This window comes from Trichosurus vulpecula, chromosome 4, assembly GCF_011100635.1.
Source record: "Trichosurus vulpecula isolate mTriVul1 chromosome 4, mTriVul1.pri, whole genome shotgun sequence".
NCBI classification, from domain to species: Eukaryota; Metazoa; Chordata; class Mammalia; order Diprotodontia; family Phalangeridae; genus Trichosurus; species Trichosurus vulpecula.
Genome location: NC_050576.1, coordinates 180,567,069 through 180,590,162, shown reverse-complemented (window position 1 = coordinate 180,590,162; position 23,094 = coordinate 180,567,069).

Genomic DNA, 23,094 nt, shown 5'->3' with positions numbered 1-23,094 from the left:
GCAGTACCATTGGTGAGGGCAAAGTACTTACTGGAAGCAAAGTTGGTGGGAAGTACCAGGGAGTGACTTAACCAGACATGACACATGAATGTGATTATTGTATTATTGTGCCTTAAGAAACGATTGCGGGGAGAAAAAAAGACAAAACAAAACAACCTGTATACTCTTTTAGCCACAATCTGTCAGAGACCATCTTATCTAAGCATCTCTGCTTGGAGAGAAAGAGAACTCAACAGTGGAGTTCCCTACTCCTTGTTGAAATTCTCTCTACCCTTAGCCTTCAGTTTCTGTGGTTCACAAGGAAAAAAAAAAGCTGCTACAATGTCTGGGATTGGGGGTAGTGGAGAGGGCAGAAAAGGAGCAGCCACTTTGACTGCCATATTCTTCACTACTCCGTCTAAGACATGGCCAAGAACATATGGTGAGCCTATTTCTTTGCCTCATATTTTTCTTTCTCTTGGATGAATGAATATTGAGTCAGAGTGGACCAGGCTGTAGCCCTGTGAGCTTCAAAATGTTGGAGAAGCCTCCAGAGAGAGTCCCTGGCAGAGACTATTGTGATGGCTAAAGCTGAGTCTGCTGAAAAACCAACACAGCCCCTAGTGACCAGAATTGAATCTACTGGGCAGAGGAAGCTCAGTTCAGGGATGAGGAACCTTCAGCCTCAAGGCCACGTGATGAAGGTTCCCCACCCTTGTCTATACCAAGAAGTGAACTTGGTGGGTGAATGCCAAGGAGCAACCATGTTAAGCATGAGTCCACTCTTCTCAGAGACCAAGGTGGTAGAGGGGAATGTCTGTCCCAGGTTGTAGAATGTTTTTGTGCTTTGGTAGTTGCTGTATCTTTTCAGTTAACATACCTTGGTAAAAGTTAAAAGAAAAAGAAAAAAAGACATATAGCAAGAGGGGTTTTGTGTGTATGGCTCATAGGGAGATGACAATAGATATCTCTCCCCCCACCCTTCTCCAAGGGAGATTTTAATTCCTGCCAGGAAGGGAAGCAGGAGATTGGGAACAGAGATTAGCCACTTTACTTTCCTCAGGGAGAGAGGGAATACCATGCTAGAATTATATGTATCAACTCTCTAAAATATTATTATTAGTCTAGGGGACACCATTTTTAGGTTCAAGCTAAACTCCTCAGAGAAAATATACATATGAGAATATATGCCAGATAATACAAATTGAAGGAGTCCTCCCGTTGTTGGGGAGACAGCTCAGTTCAACCAAGAGAGATCCCCAGATCTCACTTGATGGAAAAAATTCCCTGAAATCTCTAGTGTAGGAAGCTGTGGATAGAGATATGATAGAGACTGTTTGCTTCTCTACATGGTCACCTCTTCCTAGAGTCTTTCTCTCTTCAGCAACTTGAAGAGAGTTTGGCTTCTCTTTCAAAGCTGGAAGCCAGAAAAAGCCCAAAGAGACTGAAAAGACCAGATCTCTCTTCTCTGCCACTATTGCCAACTCTGCCTGCCCCTCATGCAAGTTTGGGGCATTGAATAGTCTGTCTCCATCGATAAAGAGAAAGTTTCACACAGCTGATCCTTTGAGCCAGAGTTGCAGACAAAATTCCATCATAAAGGAAAACAAAAGTACATAGTTTAAATTTAGGGTTTACCAGAAATATGGTTGTGTTAATGTTGAGACATCTGGGTTTCAACAGACAGTACTATGGAAATGTTAATTTATTGGAAAGCCCATCTCTAGAGATGATTTGTATTCCTGGAAAACAAATCAGATACAGGGTTAAATGGGGTCATCTCCCTAGAGTTAGACATTCATAAAGACAGAGAGATACTTTCTTTAGTTAACCAAAAAGGTCGTTCCTTCTTTTTAGTATCCCCAATTATAATTACAGTTTAAGGTGGATTCAAAATACTTCTAATTGAATTAAACAGACACTTCCATTCTTAGTCTGATCACCAAAAACAGAAAAACAGAAAACCAAGATGTTGCTTTTATAAGTTGACTATTCAAATGAAAGCTGACTAAATTTTTCATTTAAGTGAGATGAAGGACTTCAGGCTGTAATATTGTCATATTACAATTACTACAGTTAAAATATTAACCTTAGTGTGCTTTCACATGGTGAATATGAATATAAAGCCTGGGGTACCACCCTCCCACACTCAGCACTCTAGAAGTGGTATCTCATGTTCCAATGAGTCCATATTCACTTGCAATTGTAGCTCATGAATATCCTAATGTGTTTATTTTCTAGTTAGAAAGAGGATACAGTTAGTTCAAAGCAAAGGCATTTAACTTCATCAGGGACTGGAACATGTACAAAGAACCTCTAATAGCCATCTCCCCACGTGGAGAAGCTAAGGAAGCTTCTTCCAGCAGAGTCCTTATGACTTGGAATGGAAATTCCTTGGAGAGATGGTGGGGCACTTATAGATATTCCATAAAAGGTCATCCTCTGTTACTTCATTGTTAGGTGAATGACTTTTAATTGACTGTGTAGCCAGAACTGGGGGCTGCTTACTTAACAAAGTCTCCACCATTCTTCTCAAACTTAATAGATCTTGACTCAGATCACAGGATTTTGTGAGAAACAATGTTGTAGAAGGAGAGAAAGACTCCTTCCCTCCAAGCTCATAGGGTTCATTGAATACAGATCTTGGTTCTCTGCTTTCTTCTGTGTTTTGTTTTAGGTGAAGGGAATTGGAATCCAGGTTTTGCAGCCAGTTCAGTATCAATGCCCAGAAGAGCTAGAACTGACAGATAAGTGTGGCTTTCAGGACTCAGCCCCTGTGGTAATTGAGACAGACTCATCTAGTGGTAGTACCAGATTTGGATGTTAATTTGGTGGAGTCAATGCTATGCAGAAACAGAGCTAAGTTTGAGTTTACTCTTCTCAGAGACTAAGATAGAATAGGAGAGAGTATGCCCTGTCCTTTTGCTCTTGCTATGTCTTTGAGGCAAGTATACCTTTGTAAGAACTAGTTGATATTGAATGATTAAAGGCAACTGGAGCACTAGTCACTAGTGGCCATATGTAACAACAATGTTGCTAGCAGCTGCTGTAGGGGTGTGAGACCCAACAAGACCAGCAACAAGAGCAGACAGCACAGGTTCTTTGATCTGCTTTTCTAAGAAAAGCAACTTTAAGGGGTTAACAATCTCACTTCAATCAAACATACATATATCATTCACTTAGTTCAGGAGGAAAAGCCAGCACCCTGAACTTCAGAGCAAACACAAATAGAAATTACAAACAGAAAATATTAACAGATCAAATAATACAATTAAACAGACAGGCTTTGTCTGATCAAGATATCACATACATAGTTACCAAAAAGAGAAGCACCAACATCTGGGTTTTCTTCAAAGCCAGGGGCAGAGGCATGGGGGCTCCAGCAGCTACCCAGAGTCTCCACACCAACACTCTTCCAGGGAGTGAGAACCCCAAACAAAATACTAACCTCTGAGTTTATATACCCTTCTTAGGGCCCCGAGGACTTCACATCTAATCAGCAAAAAGGTGTGGGCATGGGGCTTTGTACCTAGTTAGGAAAAGGGTGTGGACCTGGGGCTTTGCACCTAGTAAGATTTATTCAAAGGCACTTGATCGCTTTAGCATTCTAAAAGAGAAAAAAGTCTTAATTAATATTACACTATAGTGAGAAAAACACAGTTGTTGGAAGCTTGAGCCAATGGCAATGAAGAAGAGATACCCAATCCCTCAGGGATACCCTACAACTCTGAAGGGGAGATAGAAATAGAAGAATTTCTATAGAACATTTCCATCACCACCTCCACCCCCTTAAACTCAGGGTGCACACTGCCGCAAATATGAACATCAATGGAGAGAGTGGGCATGCATGGGGACACTAGGAAGGACCCAGACACATGGAGGAACAACTCACAATTCTGATGAGCCAGGGCCCCTGATTTTTTTTTTTTTTGGTGAAGTCATTAAGCTGCTCTTACTTGGCCTGCTCCTTTCTAGTTACAACATATTTTCTGGGCATGTTGCTTCACTGAGCTCTGATTTTATCACTACATAATCTCTGTTGGCAAATGCTCTGTTGGATATGTAGTTTCCTGCTGTGTGTTACTCCCTGCTACTTTCTTCTAAGATCATATCCGTAGGGTCACCCATGTCATCTTGGCTTATATCTCCTGGGGGTATAGTGGCTAGAACCCCTTCCTTTAAAAGAATTTTTAAAAATTGACTTTTATTTCAAACAGAGATCAGTCTTCTCTGCCTCTTACTTCCCTCCTCATATTCCAGTGAGAAAGCAAGAAAAACAAAAGCGGAACTGATCCAACCATTCTGGAGAGCAATTTGGAACTACGCCCAAAGGCCTATAAAAATGTGCATATCCTTTTGACCCAGAAATACCACTTCTAGGTCTGTATCCCAAAGATGTTGTAAAAAAGGGAAATGGACCCACATGTACAAAAATATTTGTACCAGCTCTTTTTATGGTGGCAAAAGAATTAGAAATTGAGAGGATGCCCATCAGTTAGGGAATGGCTGAACAAGTTGTGGTATATGAATGTAACAGAATATCATTGTTCCATAAGAAAAGGGCAGGCAGATTTCAGAAAAACCTGGAAAGACTTACACGAATTGATGCTGAATGAAGTGAGCAGAACCAGGAGAATATTGTATACAGTAACAGCAACATTACGCAAAGACTGACTTTGTTAGACTTAACTCTTCTGAGCAATGCAATGATCTAAGACAATTCCAAAAGACTCATGATGGAAAATGCCATCTACATCCAGAGAAAGAACTATGGAGTCTGAATGCAAATAGAAGCATATTGTTTTCACTTTTCTTTGTTTTTTGTTTCTCATGGTTTTTCCCTTTTGTTCTGATTCTTCTTTCAGATTTTTCTTTCATGGCATGACTAATGTGGAAATATGTTTAATGTGATTGTACATGTATAGCCTATATCAGATTGCATGCTGTCTTGGGTAGGGGGAAGGAAAGGGAGGAGGAGAAATTTAAAACTCAAAATCTTATAAAAGTGAATGTTGAAAACTAAGAATAAATTAATTATGTTTTTTTAAAAGCTAGGTATTTTATCAATCTACATACTCAATACCTAGCAGAGTACATTGACAATGAGAATCTGTAAGCATATGTAATTTCTCTTGTGGGAACTCCCTCTGCTATTGTACCACTTTTGCCAGCAGATTGCCCAAATCTAGTGTGGGTATGGATGTTATCATTACATATCTAATGTACTTAAATTAAACATAGACAATAAACTGAAGTTGATTTAAAACAATTACAAACACATAAAATCAAGCTATGATGTTCCTAGGAATTTTCATTTTAGGGTTACTTTCAGGAAGTGACTGGTGGATTCTTTCTATTTACACTTTGCTCTCTGGTTCTAAAAGATCTGGGCAGTTTTAAGAATTCTTGAAATGGGATGTCTAAGCTATGTTTTTGTTCATGGCATTCAAATAGTCCAATAATTTTAAAATTTTATTCTCTTTGATGTGTTTTTCCAGATCAATTGTTTTTGCACATTTTCTTCTGTTTTTCATCCTTTTTAACTCTATTTTAATATTTCTCGTTCCTTCATAGAGTCATTGGCTTCTATTAGATCCATTCAAATTTTCAAGGAGTTTGTTAATTGAGCTGTTAATTCCCTTTGGAATTCCTTCTACCATAGCTCTCATTTCTTTTCCTTTTTTCCCCCTCAAACATTGTCATTTCATTTATTAAAAAAAATTTTAAACTCTTTAATAAAACTCAGCCTTCATCTCTTCTAGGAATTTTAGCTAAATTTGTGCCAAGCTGTGTTTTTTCTCTGATGCATTGCTTGTAGATGTTTTGAAGTCATTCTCTTTTGTGATTGTGACTTGAGTGCCCCTGCCAACATAATAGCTGGTTATGGTGGCATTCTATTTGCTCATTTTTTCCAGCCTACTTCCTGACCTTTGGTCTTGATGTTAGAGCTGGGTTTTGTGGCACTTCTGGAGGGAAAATCTGGGCTGGTCTTGTTGCTGCTTTCTTGGGGTGTCAAGTGTTGTGTTATTCAGGGTCTCAGAGTCAGCCTGGTGATCTTCAATCTCTCAGTGCTCCTAGAGTGATCAGATCCAGGGCAAAATCTGATAGCTGCTACCCTGATCTTTACAAATTCCTGACCTGGGTTTGGATTTGAGCAAGAGTAGATTGCTGCTGGACTCTGCCCCATCAGCCAAGTGGAAAGGTCTATTGGCTTAGAGCAGCAGGATTGTAGGCTCTCCCTTTGTCTATGATTCCCACCCTGATTATTCCTCTGCGAGATTGGTTAGACATTTGAAGTAAGACCGTGCTTTGGGCCTGAGGTGTAAGTCACACTTCTGCTGCAGCTGCTGCTGTTGTTGCTGTTTCTGGTTTCTGAACTTGCTCTGCACACTACCCAGAGTCTCCCCTACCCAGGAACTCCACTGACACGGGCTAGTCCTTTTCTCACTCCAACCTGAATCTGACATCTGGGACTGGGTAGTGGGTGACAAAGTTGCCAGTTGGCACCTCTTCCCTTCGAAGTGCCCTGGTGTAGGTCTAGGGGTATGGGCTGAGACTTCTTCTTGCTCTGATGCACAGTGTCTCCCCTAGGTTCAGGGTGCTACCAGCCTGGCCCATCTCCTGTCTATCTTCCTATGCTGAGCCAAGCTGGACAAAGGAATCGTGATTTTTTTTTCCAGATTTCCCCCTCAGAATTTGGTCTGGTGTATTTTCTAGGTCTGTTTGGAGGAGTTTATAGAGAGGAGCTCACTGCATTGCTTCTTATCATTTTACCATCCAGGCGCCCTAGAACTCCTTCCTGATAACTCTTGAATCATGGCCAACACACCCAGCTTATTAAGAAAAAAGGTCATGCAGAGTGCCCTTAGGTTAATAATAGTAGGAATTTCCATCTTGCATCCTATGCTTGTTTGGAGATCAAAGTCTTCTGTTACAGATAACTTAGGGTTCTCAGATATTCAGAAGATCCTCTCTGGCTTATCTGAGCCAGAGGAAAAACTAAGCTAAGGAGGCAAGGTCAGCATTCTCCATAAGCATACTTATCCTACCTTCCTGTTTTTATTGTGCTGATCTGTCAACTGCAAATAAAGCACTGATGCTTCATTTTGCCCAGAGGAAAAAATGTCAATCTCAACATACATTTTTGGCCATGGCCAATATAGAAATTAATTTTGCTGGACTATGCATACTTAGGAAGACAATTTTCTTTTTCTTTTCTTTTTTTTTTTTTGTTATTCATTGGGAAGGTAATGGGAGAGACAGGTTATAAATGAATCAAAAATAAATAAATAAATTTATTTTAAAGAGAAACAAAAAGAAAAAAAAACCTGTCTCTATACAAGAAGAATTAAAAGAAACTTGGAAAGATTTATATGACCCGGCAGCTAGGTTGTACAGTAGAAAGAGCACCCACACTGGAATCAGAAAGACCTGAATTAAATCCAGCCTCAGATATTAGCTGTGTAATCCTGTGCTAGTCACTTAACCCTATCTGCCTCAGTTTTCCACCCTGTAAAATGGAGATAATAATAGTACCTATCTCCTGGGGTTATTACAAGAATCAAATATCAAATATATTTCTCAAATATTTAGAGAATTGAGTCGAATCTATAAGAATACAAGTCATTTCCCAATTGATAAATGGTTAAAGGTAATGAACAGTCAGTTTTCAGACTAAGAAATCAAAGCTATCTCTAGTCATATGAAAAAATGTTTTAAATCACTATTGATTAGAGAAATGCAAATTCAAATAGCTCTGAGGTGCCACATCACACCTGTCATTAATATGACAGATAAGGAAAATGATAAATGATAAATGTTGGAGGGAATGTGGGAAAACTGGGATATTAATGCATTGTTGGTGGAGTTGTGAACTGATCCAACCATTCTGGAGAGCAATCTGGAGTTATGCCCAAAGGGCTATAAAACTGTGCATACCCTTTGGTCCAGCAATACCAGTACTAGGTCTATGTCCCAAAGAGATCCAGAAAAAAGGGAATAAGAACTTATTTATAAAAAAAAATTTATAGCAGCTCTTTTGGAGGTGGCTAAAAACTAGAAGTTGAAGGGATGCCCATTGATTGGGGACTAGTTGTAGTATATGATGTTAATGGAATATTATTGTTCTGTAAAAAATGACAAACAGGAAGATTTCAGAAAAACCTGTAAAAACTTACATGAACTGATGCAGAGTGAAGGGAGCAGAACCAGGAGAACATCTCACACAGTAACAGCAATATTGTATGATGAACAACTATGAATGGCTTCGCTATTCTCAGCAATACAATGATTCAAGACAATTCCAAAGGATTCATGATGAAAAATTCCTTTTTTTTATGAGATCAATAGGATAGGCAACATCATTTTTTTATTTTAGTGAATAAGATATTGATTTTCTAAGAGGTTAAGAAACAAAACTAAAACTTCAATCCAAATCTTAAGTCTGGTGTTTGTTCATTTCTACTAAACTACAGATTCATCCTTATTTCAGTACTTTATTTTCATTTTTTTCCAAGTATTTTTATTAGATTTTTTTCTTTAGTTTACAATACTCAGTTTCCCAAGTTTTTGAGTTGCAAATTTTCTTCCCCTCCCTCTCCTCCCTCCTCCCCCCAAGACAGTATGGGATCCGATATATGTTCTACCTTTGCATTAAACTTATTTACACAATAGTCTAGTTGTAAAGAAGAATTATGACCAATGGAATGAATCAGGAGAAAGAAGAAACAAAACCGAAAAAGAAGAGGAAAAAAAAGAGAGCAAATAGTTTGCTTCAATCTGTATTCAGACTCTGTGGTTCTTTTTCTGGATGAAGATAGCTCATTCCATCATGAATCCTTTGTTTGTTTGTTTTGTTTTTGGAGGAGGGAAGGCAGGGCAATTGGGGTTAAGTGACTTGCCCAAGGTCACACAGCTAGAAAGTATGTCAAGTGTCTGAGGCTGGATTTGAACTCAGGTCCTCCTGACTCCAGGGCTGGTGCTGTACTCAGTGTGCCACCTAGCTGACCCGATCATGAGTCCTTTGGAACTGTCTTTGAACCTTGTATTGCTGAGAAGAGCCAAGTCTATCCTAGGAGTTTTCTTTTTGGGATCTTTTTGAGGAGGCGATCGGTGTATTCCTTCAATTTCTATTTTACCCTCTGGCTCTAGAATATCAGGGCAGTTCTCCTTGATAATTTCTTGAAAGATGATATCTAGGCTCTTTTTTTGATCATGGCTTTCAGGTAGTCCAATAATTTTTAAATTATCTCTCCTGGATCTATTCTCCAGGTCAGTGGCTTTTCCAATGAGATGTTTCACATTGTCTTCCATTTTTTCATTCCTTTGGTTCTGTTTTATAATATCTCAATTTCTCATAAAGTTGTTAGCTTCCACTTGCTCCAATATAGTTTTTAAAGTAGTATTTTCTTCAGTTGTCTTTTGGGACTCCTTGTCCATTTGGCTAATTCTGCTTTTCAAGGCATTCTTCTCCTCATTGGCTTTTTGGAGCTCTTTTGCCATTTGAATTAGTCTATTTTTTAAGGTTTTATTTTCTTCAGTGTTTTTTGGGTCTCCTTTGGCAAGTCATTGACTTGTTTTTCATGATTTTCTTGCATCACTCTCATTTCTAAGAGCCAAGTCTATCAAAGTTAGTCATCACAGAAGCAATATGACTGTGGCTGTGTATAATGTTCTCCTGGTTCTGCTCCCCTCATTCCGCATCAGATCATGTAGGTCTTTCCAGGTTATTATGAAGTCCCTATCTTCCCCATTTCTTATAGCACGAAAGTATTCCATTACAGTCATATACCAACTTGTTTAGCCATTCCCCAATTGATAGGCATCCCCTTGATTTCCAATTCTTTGCTACCACAAAAAGAGCCGCTATAAATATTTTCGTACATATGGGTCGTTTTCCCACTTGTGTGATCTCTTTGGGATACAGCCCTAGAAGTGGTATTGCTGGGTCAAAGGGTATGCACATTTTTATAGCCCTTTGGGCATGGTTCCAAATGGCTCTCCAGAATGGCTAGATCCATTCACAACTCCACCAACAATGTAACAGTGTTCCAATTTTCCCACATCCTCTCCAGCATTTATCATTTATCTATTTTGTCGTGTTAGCCAACATGATAAAAAATTCTGTCCACATCCAGAGAAAAAACTGATGGCATGTGAATACAGAACAAAGCATATTTTCTTCCTTCCTTCTTTTCTTTCTTTCTTTTGTTCATTCATTCTTTCTCTTTTGTTCTTTCTTTGAGTTTCTTTTCACAAAATGACTAATATGGAAATGTTTTACATGATTGCACATGTAAGCAATATCAAATTGCACATGTAAGCAATATCAAATTGCTTACCATTTCATGGAGGGGAAGGGGAAGGAGGGATAGAATTTGGAATTCAAAACTTTAAAAAGCAACAATGAATGTTAAAAATTGTTTTTACATGTAATTTACATGTAATTAATAAAATAATATTTTTTAAAAAGCTAAAGGAGGAAGGGAGTAGGGGGTCAGGGAAAAGGACAATATCCTTGGCAATTTGAATATTTTAAATCTAATACACTAGTAGCTAAGTTATTCAAGGATTGAGTGTAATATTTGATGTGACTCATTTTGCAAACCTTGATGCTTTTTTTTAAATCAATGTCAGATGTCATTCTTACTGTTAACAATTGATTGTAAACTCCTTAGAGTTGATGAGAAGGTCAGTTCCTTGGGGCAGGTACCATTTCATTTCTGTCTTTGTATCTCCATTGCCACATTTGTTGTTGCTGTTCAGTTATTTTCAATCATATCTGACACTTCGTGACCCCATTTGGGGGTTTCTTGGCAGGGACACTGGAGCGATTTGCCATTTCCTTCTCCAGCTCATTTTACAGATGGGGAAACTGAGGCAAACATGGTTAAGTGACTTGCCCAGGGTCATACAACTACTGTCTGAGGCTGGATTTGAATTCATGAAGATGAGTCTTCCTGATTCCAAACCCAATGCTCCATCCATTGTGCCACCTTGCTGTCTAGCACATACGTAGATACTTTACAAATGCCTTTTATGTTTTTCTTTCCTGTGTTTGAAAAGCTATTTTTGAGCAGGGTGTAATGGTGTGGTGGATAGAGGACTAGGCCTGGAGTCAGGAAGAGCTGAGTTCAAATGGGAATAGTAACAGCCCCTGTCTCCCAGGGTTGTTGTGAATTTCAGATGAGAGAATACTTGTAAAGTACTTAGCACTGTGCCTGCCACCTAGCAGGTGTATAATAAATGCCTGTTCCCTTCTTCCCCTTTTCCTTCCCCTCTGCCTGACTCACTCAGAGCCCGGGAGGATATATCTGCCCCTCAGAGTCTGAGGCTCTTATATCTTTTCTCTATTGCCATCAAACGGAATCCCTATCAGCTGCGTTCCTTCCACTGTCAAGCGACGATGCCTTGCACCCCAGTTCCATTTAACCTCTCACCATCAATTAGGCTTTCCAAAGGGAAAATAATGTTTATTTCAGTCATAATAAGAAAAAAAATCCTAGAAAACGGTTCCTCCCAACGTCTCAGGGACACTCTTAGCTCCATTCCTACATAGCATTGGTTCCACCAAGTTCATGTCCAGATATAGAATGAATGACTGCTGGATTAGTCCGTGTCTCTGCTACAGCCGGGCTGCTAGAAGTCATTTCCTCAAAGTCATTTTTTTTGCTCTTCTGTCCTTGTTGCACTGACTGCCAGATCCAGATACTCTGAATGCCAGGATGCCTAGGTACCCTCCTAAACTCTCAAAACTCATATCTCACAAGGCTCCAATGTTCTTCACCTAAAATGAAGAAAAACAAATGCTAAGGCAGGCAAAGACCCCAGGTTTGTATTCCCAGGGCTATATGGCAGCCTCAGTAGGGAGAGAGCCTATGGCCTCTCTCTTTACAGTAATTATACCTCATCAAATGCTACCAGCAAAGGAGTCAGGTTGGGTTGTTGGGTTGTTTTTGGTTTTTTTTTGCATTCTTACATACATTCTTTTTTTTAAATAATATTTTATTTTTCCCTAGTTACACATAAAGACAATTTTAAACATTCATTTAAATTTTGAGTACCAAATTTTCTTCCTTCCTCCTTCACTTCACCTTCCCTGAGATGTCAGCTATTTGATATAGGTTATACATATGCAATTATGCAAAACATATTTCCATATTAGTCATGTTGTAAAAAAAAAGACACAGACCCAAAGGAAAAAAAACACACAAAAAATGCAGAAAGTGAAAAATAGTATGCTTCAATCTGCATTCAAGCTCTATCAGTTCTTTCTCTGAAAGTGGATAGCATTTTTTATCATGGGTCCTTGGAATTGTCTTAGAGCATTGCATTGCTGAGAATAGCTAAGTTATTCACCGCTGATCATTCTACAATATTGCTGTTACTGTGTACAATGTTCCCTGGGTTCTGCTCACTTTACTTTGCATCAGTTCATGTAGGTCTTTCCAGGTTTTTCTGAAATCAACCAGGAGTCTGGACTTTTTGAAGATACCTCTATTCTGGCTAGCTAGTAACAAAGGTCTGAGCTGACTAGAAGCAGTGACAGAATATGTATGTGTCCTCTACAGTTTATCCCAGGCTCCTCCATTCCTCATCATAGTGACCCTGCTGGAAACTGGCTCCCCGGTGTCTCCACATGGGGAGACACCATCAGAAGTATTCCAAACATGGGCCAGATGCAATCTAATGATGATCATTAATGCTCTAAGAGTTTAAGCTTTGGCACCTTCTGGTTGAAAAGCACGTGTAACAAGGATCTTCCATCAAGGAGTGATTATGCCCCTATGTAGGATCTCAATGAGAAGATGCCAAGCTAAGTGCACAGAACACAGAAAGTGTATGTTAGAAATAATGCAGAATACAAGAACTGGGAGCTTCTGGAATATAAGGCAAATGTAAAATGGGGGTGGTTATGCAGTGCTTAGGAAAAACATTATCAACTCCAATGTTAATATTGAATAATAACAGCAGATTGCTTTTGATTTTGCTATCCTGCAGAACCTGAATGCCCCATAGACAGAAATGTGAACTCTGATGAGTTTTGTGATTTGATTCCTCCAGACGTGAATCAAGTTTGTTTATGTTGTCGTTCAGTCATTTTTTCCAGTTGTGTCTGACTCTTCAATACCCCATTTTGGGTTTTCTTGGCAGAGATACTGGAGTAGTTTGCCATTTCCTTCTCCAGCTCACTTTACAGGTGAGGAAACTGGGGCAAACAGGATGAAGTGACTTGTTCAGGGTCACACAGCTAGTAAGTGTCTGAGGCCAGATTTGAACTCTGAAAGAAGAGTCTTCCTGACTCCAGGCCAGATACTCTATCCATTGTGTCACCTAGGTGCCCAGACTATAATTTCTAGCCTCAGATTAAAAGTCTTTTGTTTCTTTACTATTCAGACTCAAAGCCACAAGAAGAATGAGGAAATAAAGGTTCTCCCCTGCTTAACCAATCCTTAAGGCTGAGGATAGGAGTTAGGTGAGGAAGGATAAGAGTGTGCAGTGGTTAGAGCTCTGAGCTTGTTTAGTCATTTTTCACTCATGTCTGATTCTTCATGACCCCATCTGGGCTTTTCTTGGCAGAGATACTGCAGTGGTTTGCCATTTCCTTCTCCAGCTCATTTTACAGATGAGGAAACTGAGGCAAAAAGGGTTAAGGGACTAGCTCAGGATCATGTAGCTAGTAAGTGTCCAAGGCTGGATTTGAACACATGAAGATGAGTCTTCTTGACTCCAGCTTTTTTTCTACCCACTGTGCCTTGGATCTTTTTAGAACTTCCACCATGGGGCCTCATGGGAGGGAATAGTTGGAGGTTACCATATAGTTGGGTCATCTTGATCTTCTCTCTTCTCTACGTTGCTGAATCTTATAATGTAATTATTTGACTTTTGCGATTTTTTCACTTGTCCTGTTGATGGTATTGATGGATTGGATGGCATTGTATTCATTATACGGTATGCCACATTTGAACAAGGCTCGACATTTAGGAAGAGAAGAAAAGAGCTAGACTCTTTGGAGAAACTTAGGAAAGGTTTAATAGGTGCAAAAGATGGCTTGCTGAGCGCCATACTACAGATATTTACTAATTAGTAGTAAATATTGATGTAGAGATCTAATGATTGATCTACTGCATGGTGTATTGGGATGGGGGAAGGGTTGAGTAGGGGACGGTAGCAAGAAGGCTTAGGGGGAGATCTCAGACCTTGGGACACAAAGTTTCCAGGGGCAAGGATCACCAGTTACCAGTTAATAGGGGGAGGGGAGGGAGACAGAGACCCAAAGCCCCTCTATGGGTGGTCCTGAGGAAAGGAGCAGGGCCAGTTAAAGAAAAGCCCATTTCTAGTACAGAAAAACCTGGCTAAGATCACCTCATCTAATGTAGAAGGCCTCATGTGGGTCCCCATGTCCAACAGCACAATGCAGGGGGCAGAGTACAGTTGGCTCTTGTCATATGCAGTTATTCTAGGAGAGATGGCAACTGTCCCCTGAAAAGTGCAGCCCACACCCACAGGGTTCCATACTGTAACCTCCACACCACAAATCCTAGGAGGAAGAGCACACATGTATATATGTACATTATATACATATATTATATATTATATTCACCATATTAATGTAAATATAAAATACAAATATGTATAATGTGGAGATGTGTGTGTGTATCTCAGGAATACATGGCAGCTCCAGTGGGGAGAGGCAAAGACCTCTTATTTTGTATTTTACACACACACATACATGCGTATATACATATGTATATGTATATACACATACACACACATATATAATGTTCACAGGGCCACATGGCAGTGAGGAAAGCCAAAGGCCTCTCATTATATATACATATACATATACATATACACACATATACACATATAGACATATATGTGTGTATATGTATATACACATACACGCACACATATATATATTATATATATATATATATATTCACAGGACCACAATGAGGAGAGCCAAAGGCCTCTTGTTTTAAATTATACGTGTGTATGTATATACACATACACACATACACATATATACATATATACATATGCATATATGTTATACCGAGAGCAAGCTAGACACATCACAGAGTATAAGTTTAATGGAGAATTTATTAGCTGGTGACCGTTCGGGGTTCAACCCAAATCAGAAAGGCCATGAGTAGAACTGAAAGAGCCATATTTATACAGAAAAAACAGGGTGCAGTGGTTAATCGTCTCTTGAAATTTACGGGCCAGGTCACAAAGTGGTCCAGGGGAACAGGAAAAAAGGTCCTGACAGATCAAAGATTCTGACAGGTTATCCTTAAGTGGTATAATCTTATCTACTGACATTCCTTGGAGGAGTCACGGAGCCCCAGGGACATTTGCTGAATGCCAAAAGGTCTGAGTTCATTCTTTCTGCAGGGTTTTATCAGGGGCAGGGGTCTTCTGTCAGCAATAACTGGTTTCTTCAAGTCTCACAACATACTTATGTATGCAAATTGTTTTCCAGAATTGACTGGACTAATTAATCACAGATAGTGGTGCAGTGTTATTCCTGGGTGCTTGTGGCTCATCCTGCCCAAGCATCCCCAATCAACCCATCAGCAAGCATTTATTAAGCACTTACTATATCCCAGGCACTGTGCTAAGGGCTTGGTAGACAAAGACAGGCCAGGGCAGTCCTTGTCCTCAAGAAGCTTACATTCTAGTGAGGAAGACATGTAAATAAATATGTACATAAAAGATACAAGATATAGAGTAGAAGGAAGGAAACCTCAGAGGAGAAACTCTAATAGCTGGGGGAGCAGGAGCAGTTTGCTGTAGAAAACGGCTGTTAAGCTCAGACTTCAATGAAGCCAGGGCCTCTAAGGAGTGGAGGTGGGGAAGGAGAAAGTTCCAGGCAAGCAGGACAATCAGGGCCAAAGCATGGACCCGGGAGTGGTCGTGATGAGGGCACAGTCTCTGGGAACCCCTTGAACCCTTGAACTCTCCTTGAACTCCACTTGATCTAGCCTTGGCCTGAGGCTATAACCATTAGGCCCAAATGCCTACCTTGCCTAGCCCTCTATTGTTCAGCTGTTTCCCACCCTTAATCCTGACCAAAATATCTATACCCTAGCTCTGTTACTCTAGCCCTCTATTGTCTGTCATTTCCATGTAGCCTTCAGCTATTTCCCACCCTGGAGTCTGACCTCATCCCAGTCCCTTCAAGCTACTCCTTAGACTCCTCCTCAAGTCCCTCCCTAAACCCCTCCTCTGGTCACCCCAGACCACCCCTCAATCCCTCCCACAATCTTTGTGTATATAATCTCCACCTTGCCTCCATGAAGGTGCTCAGATCCAATCTAGCTCAGATTGATCTGGCCTGCTTGTTACAAGTGTCACAAAGGGTGGGATCTCTTGGGGCAGACCAATATGGCTAACCCTTAATAAACTTTGCCTTTTCCCTTGGCTGAGAAGGCTTGAGTCAAATTTTTTCGGCAGAACCTGGTGTGTCGGTACTTTGGGGTGTCAAGCACCCCTCAACCCCAAACCTCTTCAGCTGGTTCCCTGACTAGGAAACACTGCTAATCTCAAGTTCTTTTCCAACCAAGGACTGGAAGGTAAGCCTTCCCCTCTCCCAATCCCCCCTGCCTCACTCTCCAAGCATTTTGGAGGTGCTTTTTGGGCCTGACCTCAGCAGATCCCAGTAGGTCAGACAGCTAGGAGGCTGTCTTGTTGTTCAGCCTGACACTGTCAGGTGGTTCTCGGTCCAGTGGCTATATTGGAGGCCATGGACCTAAGCATGGCTTCTGAAGCATGGAGAACATGGACAGATGGCCCATCTGGAAGCATATACCAGATCCTTTCAATTCTTTCGGCACTGGGGATTTGGGAAGATTTCAGGTACTTTTTGTATATTTTTTTTATCTTCTTTTATTTTGTTTGTCTCCCAACAATTACTCCTAACTTCTCCTTTACTAAGGAGGAAGGGACCTCCAGCCCAAATGCCCGAAATGGGTCAAACCTTTTCAATTCCTACAAATTCACCTTTAGGTTGTCTTTTGCAAAATTGGGAATAATCTAGCTTCTCTACAGAACTTAAAAGGAAAAGGCTGGTGCGCCTTTGCAATACTGTTTGGCCTCAGTATCACTTAGAAGGCCACGAAGTATGGCCTATTTTGGGGACTTTAAAACATAATACTCTTTTGCAGTTAGAATTATAGTCGCAGAGAAGGAAAATGGATAGAAGTTGCCTACATGATGGCCTTCATGGAGCTCTCTTGGAACCCTGTCCTCAGAAAGGATTGTAAGATGCTTGTAGCTAAAGCTGCCCTACAAAAGGGCAATGGAGGTGAACAGGACATTTTGGAGGACCCCCTTCTTATGGCCCCCAGGGCTTCGGCCCCTCCCCCCTTGGCAACCTCTGCTCACATCCCAGCCAAGGATCCTGTTGGGGTGTCCCCCTCTGTGGCCCCTTCCCCTGAAAAGGCCCCTACTCAGGTTCCAGTCTTGGGACCTGAGGAGGCACCCACTTGGGTCTCTGGGGTATCTTCCCCTCTGACCCTACCCCTCCTCAGGTATCAACTGATTTTCTCCCTTGTCAGCCTGATCCCCTGGCTTTGCAGTCTAATCTAGTTCAGCCAGCACTGCCCAGCCCCTCCCTCACAAGAAGTGGGACTTCCTACATCCCTCCCCAAGCCTCAGTCTACACAGCTCCTTCAAGGCTTTTTTCCTTGAGGGAAGTGCCTGCCTCCCCTACTGGGACAAGGAGAGTGCATGTTCCATTCTCCATTTCAGATCTCATTCAAGTTAAAGAGAGACTAGGGAGATACTCGGAAGACCCCACCAAGCTTACTGAGGGTTTTAGGGATCTGTCCTTACAATTTGAGCTTTCTTGGGGTGATCTGCATATCCTTTTCTCTACCTGTTGTACCACTGAAGAGGAGAATCTAGGAACAAGCCCCAAAATTTGGGGATAGTTTGGCTAGCGATAACCCAACAACACATCCACCAGGTACAATTGCTGTTCCCACTAGTGACCCAGGATGGGACTATCAAAAAAGTGAAGATAGGGGAAAGAGAGACCATATGATAAATTGCCTGTTAAAAGGTCTAAGAACAGCATTCCAAAAGCAGATAAATCTTCTAAGAATTAGGGAGATAAGTCAGGGAGAAAAGGAAAACCCTGCCCTTTTCCAAGACCGGCTAGTAGAAGCTATTAAGAAGTATACAAATTTGGATCTTGATTCTGTTGAAGGGGCAGCAATCCTTAGCATGTATTTCATTAATCAGTCTGCCTCAGATATTAGGAGGAAACTTCAGAAATTGGCAATGGGACCCCAAACACCTCAGGCCCAATTACTGGAGACAGCATTCGGAGTGTGCAATAATAGAGACTTAGTCAAGGCAGAGGAAAGAGCTAGAGACAGAGAACATGCCCAACTGTTGGCTGCTGCCATGGCCAGGAAATTGCCTGAGGGTGCTTCTGGCAACTCTGGCAGAGGGGAAACCTGCTTTCGTTGTAACAAGGAATGCCACTGGTCCAAGGAGTGCCCCTCCAGGGCACCCCCCAGAGAAAGCCCCCAGGAGCATTGCCTCCAGGACCATGACCAACATATGACCAGGAGGGACATTGGAGGAAGGATTGTCCCCGAGCATGGAAAAGTGGTAGATCCACCTCCCAGTACCCTGTTCTCCAGTCTTCACAGGACTCAGAATGACGGGGAAGCCTAGGGCTTGGCAATGCTCCCACTTTCTCCATCTCTCTTGCCGAGCCTTGGGCAGATATCGAGGTGGAAGGTAAGGTTACCTGACTTATAATCGATACGGGGACAACGTTCTCTGTTCTAACCAATTACTGTGGTCCTACCCACCCCTCGACCTATCAAGTCATGGGCATTGAGGGAAAAACTAAGGGATGTTGTGAGACATACCCTCTCCCCTGCTTATTTGAGGGTCTGTTGTTTGAACACTCCTTCCTTATTATCTCCTCTTGCCCTGCCCTCTTGTTGGGAAGGGACCTGATGGTGAAATTGGGGAGCCAATTCTCTCTAGTTAAATCTCCCATCTCCCTTTTCCCCCTATTCACCAGACCTGCCCACGTTCCTCCAGAAGTGTGGGAGACAGTCAAGCCAATTGTTTGGGATCAGGGAATTCCTGGGAAAGCTACTCATGTCTCATGTCACCCCAGCCCTTATTTGCCTTAGAGAGTCTAATGTGTTTCCCAATCGCCGTCAATATCCAATTAAGCCTGAGGCTTGGGAAGGACTGCAAGCATTAATTGAAAAATTCCTTAAGCATAAGATCCTCGTCCATTGTCAATCTCCATGCAACACTCCAATTCTTCCAGTAAGGAAGCCTAATGAAGAACACCAAATGGTTCAAGATCTTAGGGCTGTTAATGAAGCTGTTATTCCTATACATTCTATAAACCCCAATCCATATACTATACTCACTCAGATCCCTGGGGGTACCAAATTGTTCTCTACTCTGGACCTCAAAGATGCCTTTTTCTGTATACCTCTGCACACAGATTCACAATTTATTTTTGCCTTTGAATGGATACTTCCTGGGGAGTCAAGCCCACGTTAGCTAACATGGACAGTCTTGCCCCAAGGTTTTTGGGACGGCCCTCACTTATTTGGTCAGGCTCTGGGAAAGGATTTAAGGGACCTGAAATTAATTGATAGTAGCTTAATTCAGTATGTGGATGATATTCTTATTTGTAGCCCCACCCGGGAGGCTTCTTTGGCTGCGGCCGCAGAAACCTTGAACTTCTTGGGCACTCGAGGCTATAGGGGCTCCTTGAACAAAGTCCAGATAGCATGCCAATCTGTAAAGTATCTGGGCCATGAATTAACACCCACCTCTCGATCCTTAACCTCTGAGAGGAAAAGGGCAATCTTGTCTATCCCTATTCCAGCCACTAAGAAGCTGCTCCAAACTTTTCTAGGCATGGCTGGATTCTGTAGACTCTGGATCCCTAATTTTGGTCTCATTGCTAAGTCTCTTTATGATTCCACTCAAGGCCCTGACTCACTCCCTCTAGAGTGGGGCCCTGACCAGGCTAAAGCTTTTGAGACTCTGAAAGCTAAATTGACCACAACTCCAGCATTAGCTCTGTCCAATCTAGAAAAACCTTTCACTCTCTATGTTGATGAAAGGAGAGGACAGGCCTTGGGAGTACTAACCCAGTCCTTAGGACCTGCCCCCAGGCCTGCTGCTTATTTTTCAAAACAATTAGACTCCGTGGCTGCTGGATGGCCTGCATGTCTCAGGCCGTAGCTGCTATAGCCATTCTAATTGAGGAAGCCTCTAAACTTACATTTGGCCAGCCCCTGGAAGTTCTGACTCCACACAGAGTTCAGAGCATCCTGGAAACAAAGAGCCACCAGTGGCTGGCTAGTGGCAGGCTCACCAAATATCAAGCTTTGCTCTTAGATACCCCTGACCTAATCCTTAGGGTGTGTCACACACTTAATCCAGCTACCCTCCTCCCAGACAACACACACTCAGATGCTCTGGTACATGACTGTGAGGAGACCCTGGACTGTGTTCATGCTAGTAGACCTGACCTGAAAGATTTGCCTCTCCTGAACCCTGAAGCAAATTGGTACACAGATGGGTCTAGCTTTATTGAAAAAGGGGTTAGAAAGGCTGGGTATGCAGTGGTCAGCCTCCACCAAGCCATAGAGGCAAAACCCTTGCCCCCTGGGACTTCTGCTCAGAAGGCAGAATTAATAGCACTCACCAGAGCTCTAGAGCTAGGGGAAAATAAGAGTAAATGTTTTTACTGACTCAAAATATGCTTTCCATGTTCTACATGCCCATGGAACAATTTGGAAAGAAAGGGGATACCTGACAACAAACAATTCCCCTATCAAACATGCCCAGGAGATTTCACATCTCCTACAAGCTGTTCAGAAGTTGTCAGAGATAGCTGTTATCTTTTGCAAAGGCCACCAGAAAGGGGAAACAGAACAGGCAGTGGGAAATCACCTGGCAGACACTGCAGCTAAGAATGCTGCCCATCAGTTAACTATGCTGGCTCCTCTACTCCCACAGCTCCCTGGCTCCTTCACACCTTCCTACAGCACCCAAGAACAGGCCCTTGCTAAAGAAAGGGGATACTCTCTATCCCCCTCTGGGTGGCTTCAGACACCTGCAGGCCAGCTCCTTATCCCAGAGGAAAGGCAGTGGAAGCTTATTTTTGGCCTATACCAGGCTACGCACCTGGGAAAAAATGCCCTCCAGTCTCTGATAAAGCCCATTTTTATTGGCAGCAAGCTAGGAAAAACCATCCGACAAATCTGTCGGGCTTGCCCAACTTGTGCCCAGGTAAATCCTGAAGGGGCAGTCAAACCTCCCCCTCTTCTAAAACCTGTTCAGAGGAAGAGTACCTACCCTGGTGAAGACTGGCAGATAGACTTTACACATATGCCCCCATGTAGGGGTTTCAAATTTCTTTTGGTTTTTGTTGATACCTTTACTAACTGGATAGAGACTTTTCCTTGTAGAACTGAAAAGGCTCAGGAGGTATCAAAATTCCTATTAAAGGAAGGTATACCTCGTTTTGGCTTGCCTGGTTCCTTACAGAGTGACAATGGCCCAGCTTTTATTTCACAGATAACCCAGGCTGTGGCAAAGACACTTAAAATCACTTACCACCTCCACTCAGCCTGGAATCCAAAATCCTCTGGTAAAGTAGAGAAAATGAATCATACCCTTAAATGGGTCCTTACTAAACTGTGCATAGAAACTCAAGAAGATTGAGTTAAGAATCTTCCAATTGGGCTTCTCAGAGTGCGTATCACACCTCGGGAAAATATCAAGCTTAGTCCTTTCAAACTTCTCTATGGGAGGTCCTTTCTAACCTCTGACATCCTTGTAGACCCAGAACAGCATTTAATCACCCAATTTGCAACTCAGTGAGGGGCTGTCAGGAGTGCTCTAACCGAATATGCCAATAAGTGTCTTCCAAAACTTGTGGGCAATGAAAAAGAGTGTCCTGCTACAGTACAACCGGGAGATTGGGTCTATTTAAAATCATGGAAAACCCAAAAGGGAGAACAGTTAGATGTCCCCTGGAAGAGACCTTACTGAGTCATACTCACCACTCCAACAGCAGTAAAACTCGAAGGCCTCCCCAGCTAGACTCATAATTCTAGGATTAAACCAGTGTCACCTCTTGCTTTTCCTCCAGAAACTCCGGAATATACTTGTGAGCCCCTGGAGGACCTCAAGCTACTGTTTAGAAAGACTCCAGCACCCTCCAGGGAACAGGTAGATAAAAGGAGGCTCAACTTCCAGAAGACTGCTCGGCCTATGTACCCCTCGAATGGGACCCATCAAGGCAGGGACAGCTCTACGCCCCTTGCCAGAAGGAAGAAATTTCAGAAGCTGAGACCTTCGCCCCTTACCCCAAAGGAATTTGGGTCCCATTTGTTTGAGGGGGGAATGATGAGGGCACAGTCTCTGGGAACCCCTTGAATCCTTGAACTCTCCTTGAATCTTCCCACTTGATCTGGCCTTGGCCTGAGGCTATAACCATTAGGCCCAAATGCCTACCTTGCCTAGCCCTCTATTGTCCAGCTGTTTCCCACCCTTAATCCTGATCAAAATATCTATACCCTAGCTCTGTTACTCTAGCCCTCTATTGTCTGTCATTTCCATGTAGCCTTCAGCTATTTCCCACCCTGGAGTCTGACCTCATCCCAGTCCCTTCAAGCTACTCCTTAGACTCCTCCTCAAGTCCCTCCCTAAACCCCTCCTCTGGTCACCCCAGACCACCCCTCAATCCCTCCCACAATCTTTGTGTATATAATCTCCATCTTGCCTCCATGAAGGTGCTCAGATCCAATCTAGATCAGATTGATCTGGCCTGCTTGTTACAAGTGTCACAAAGGGTGGAATCTCTTGGGGCAGACCAATATGGCTAACCCTTAATAAACTTTGTCTTTTCCCTTGGCTGAGAAGGCTTGAGTCGAATTTTTTCAGCAGGACCCAGTGTGTCGGTACTTTGGGGTGTCGAGCACCCCTCAACCCCAAACCTCTTCAGTTGGAGTGTCCACCCCTCAACCCCAAACCTCTTCAGTCAGAGTGTCGTGTGAAGAGCAGCGACTAAGCCAGTCCGATTGGATCTCGGAGTGCATGGAG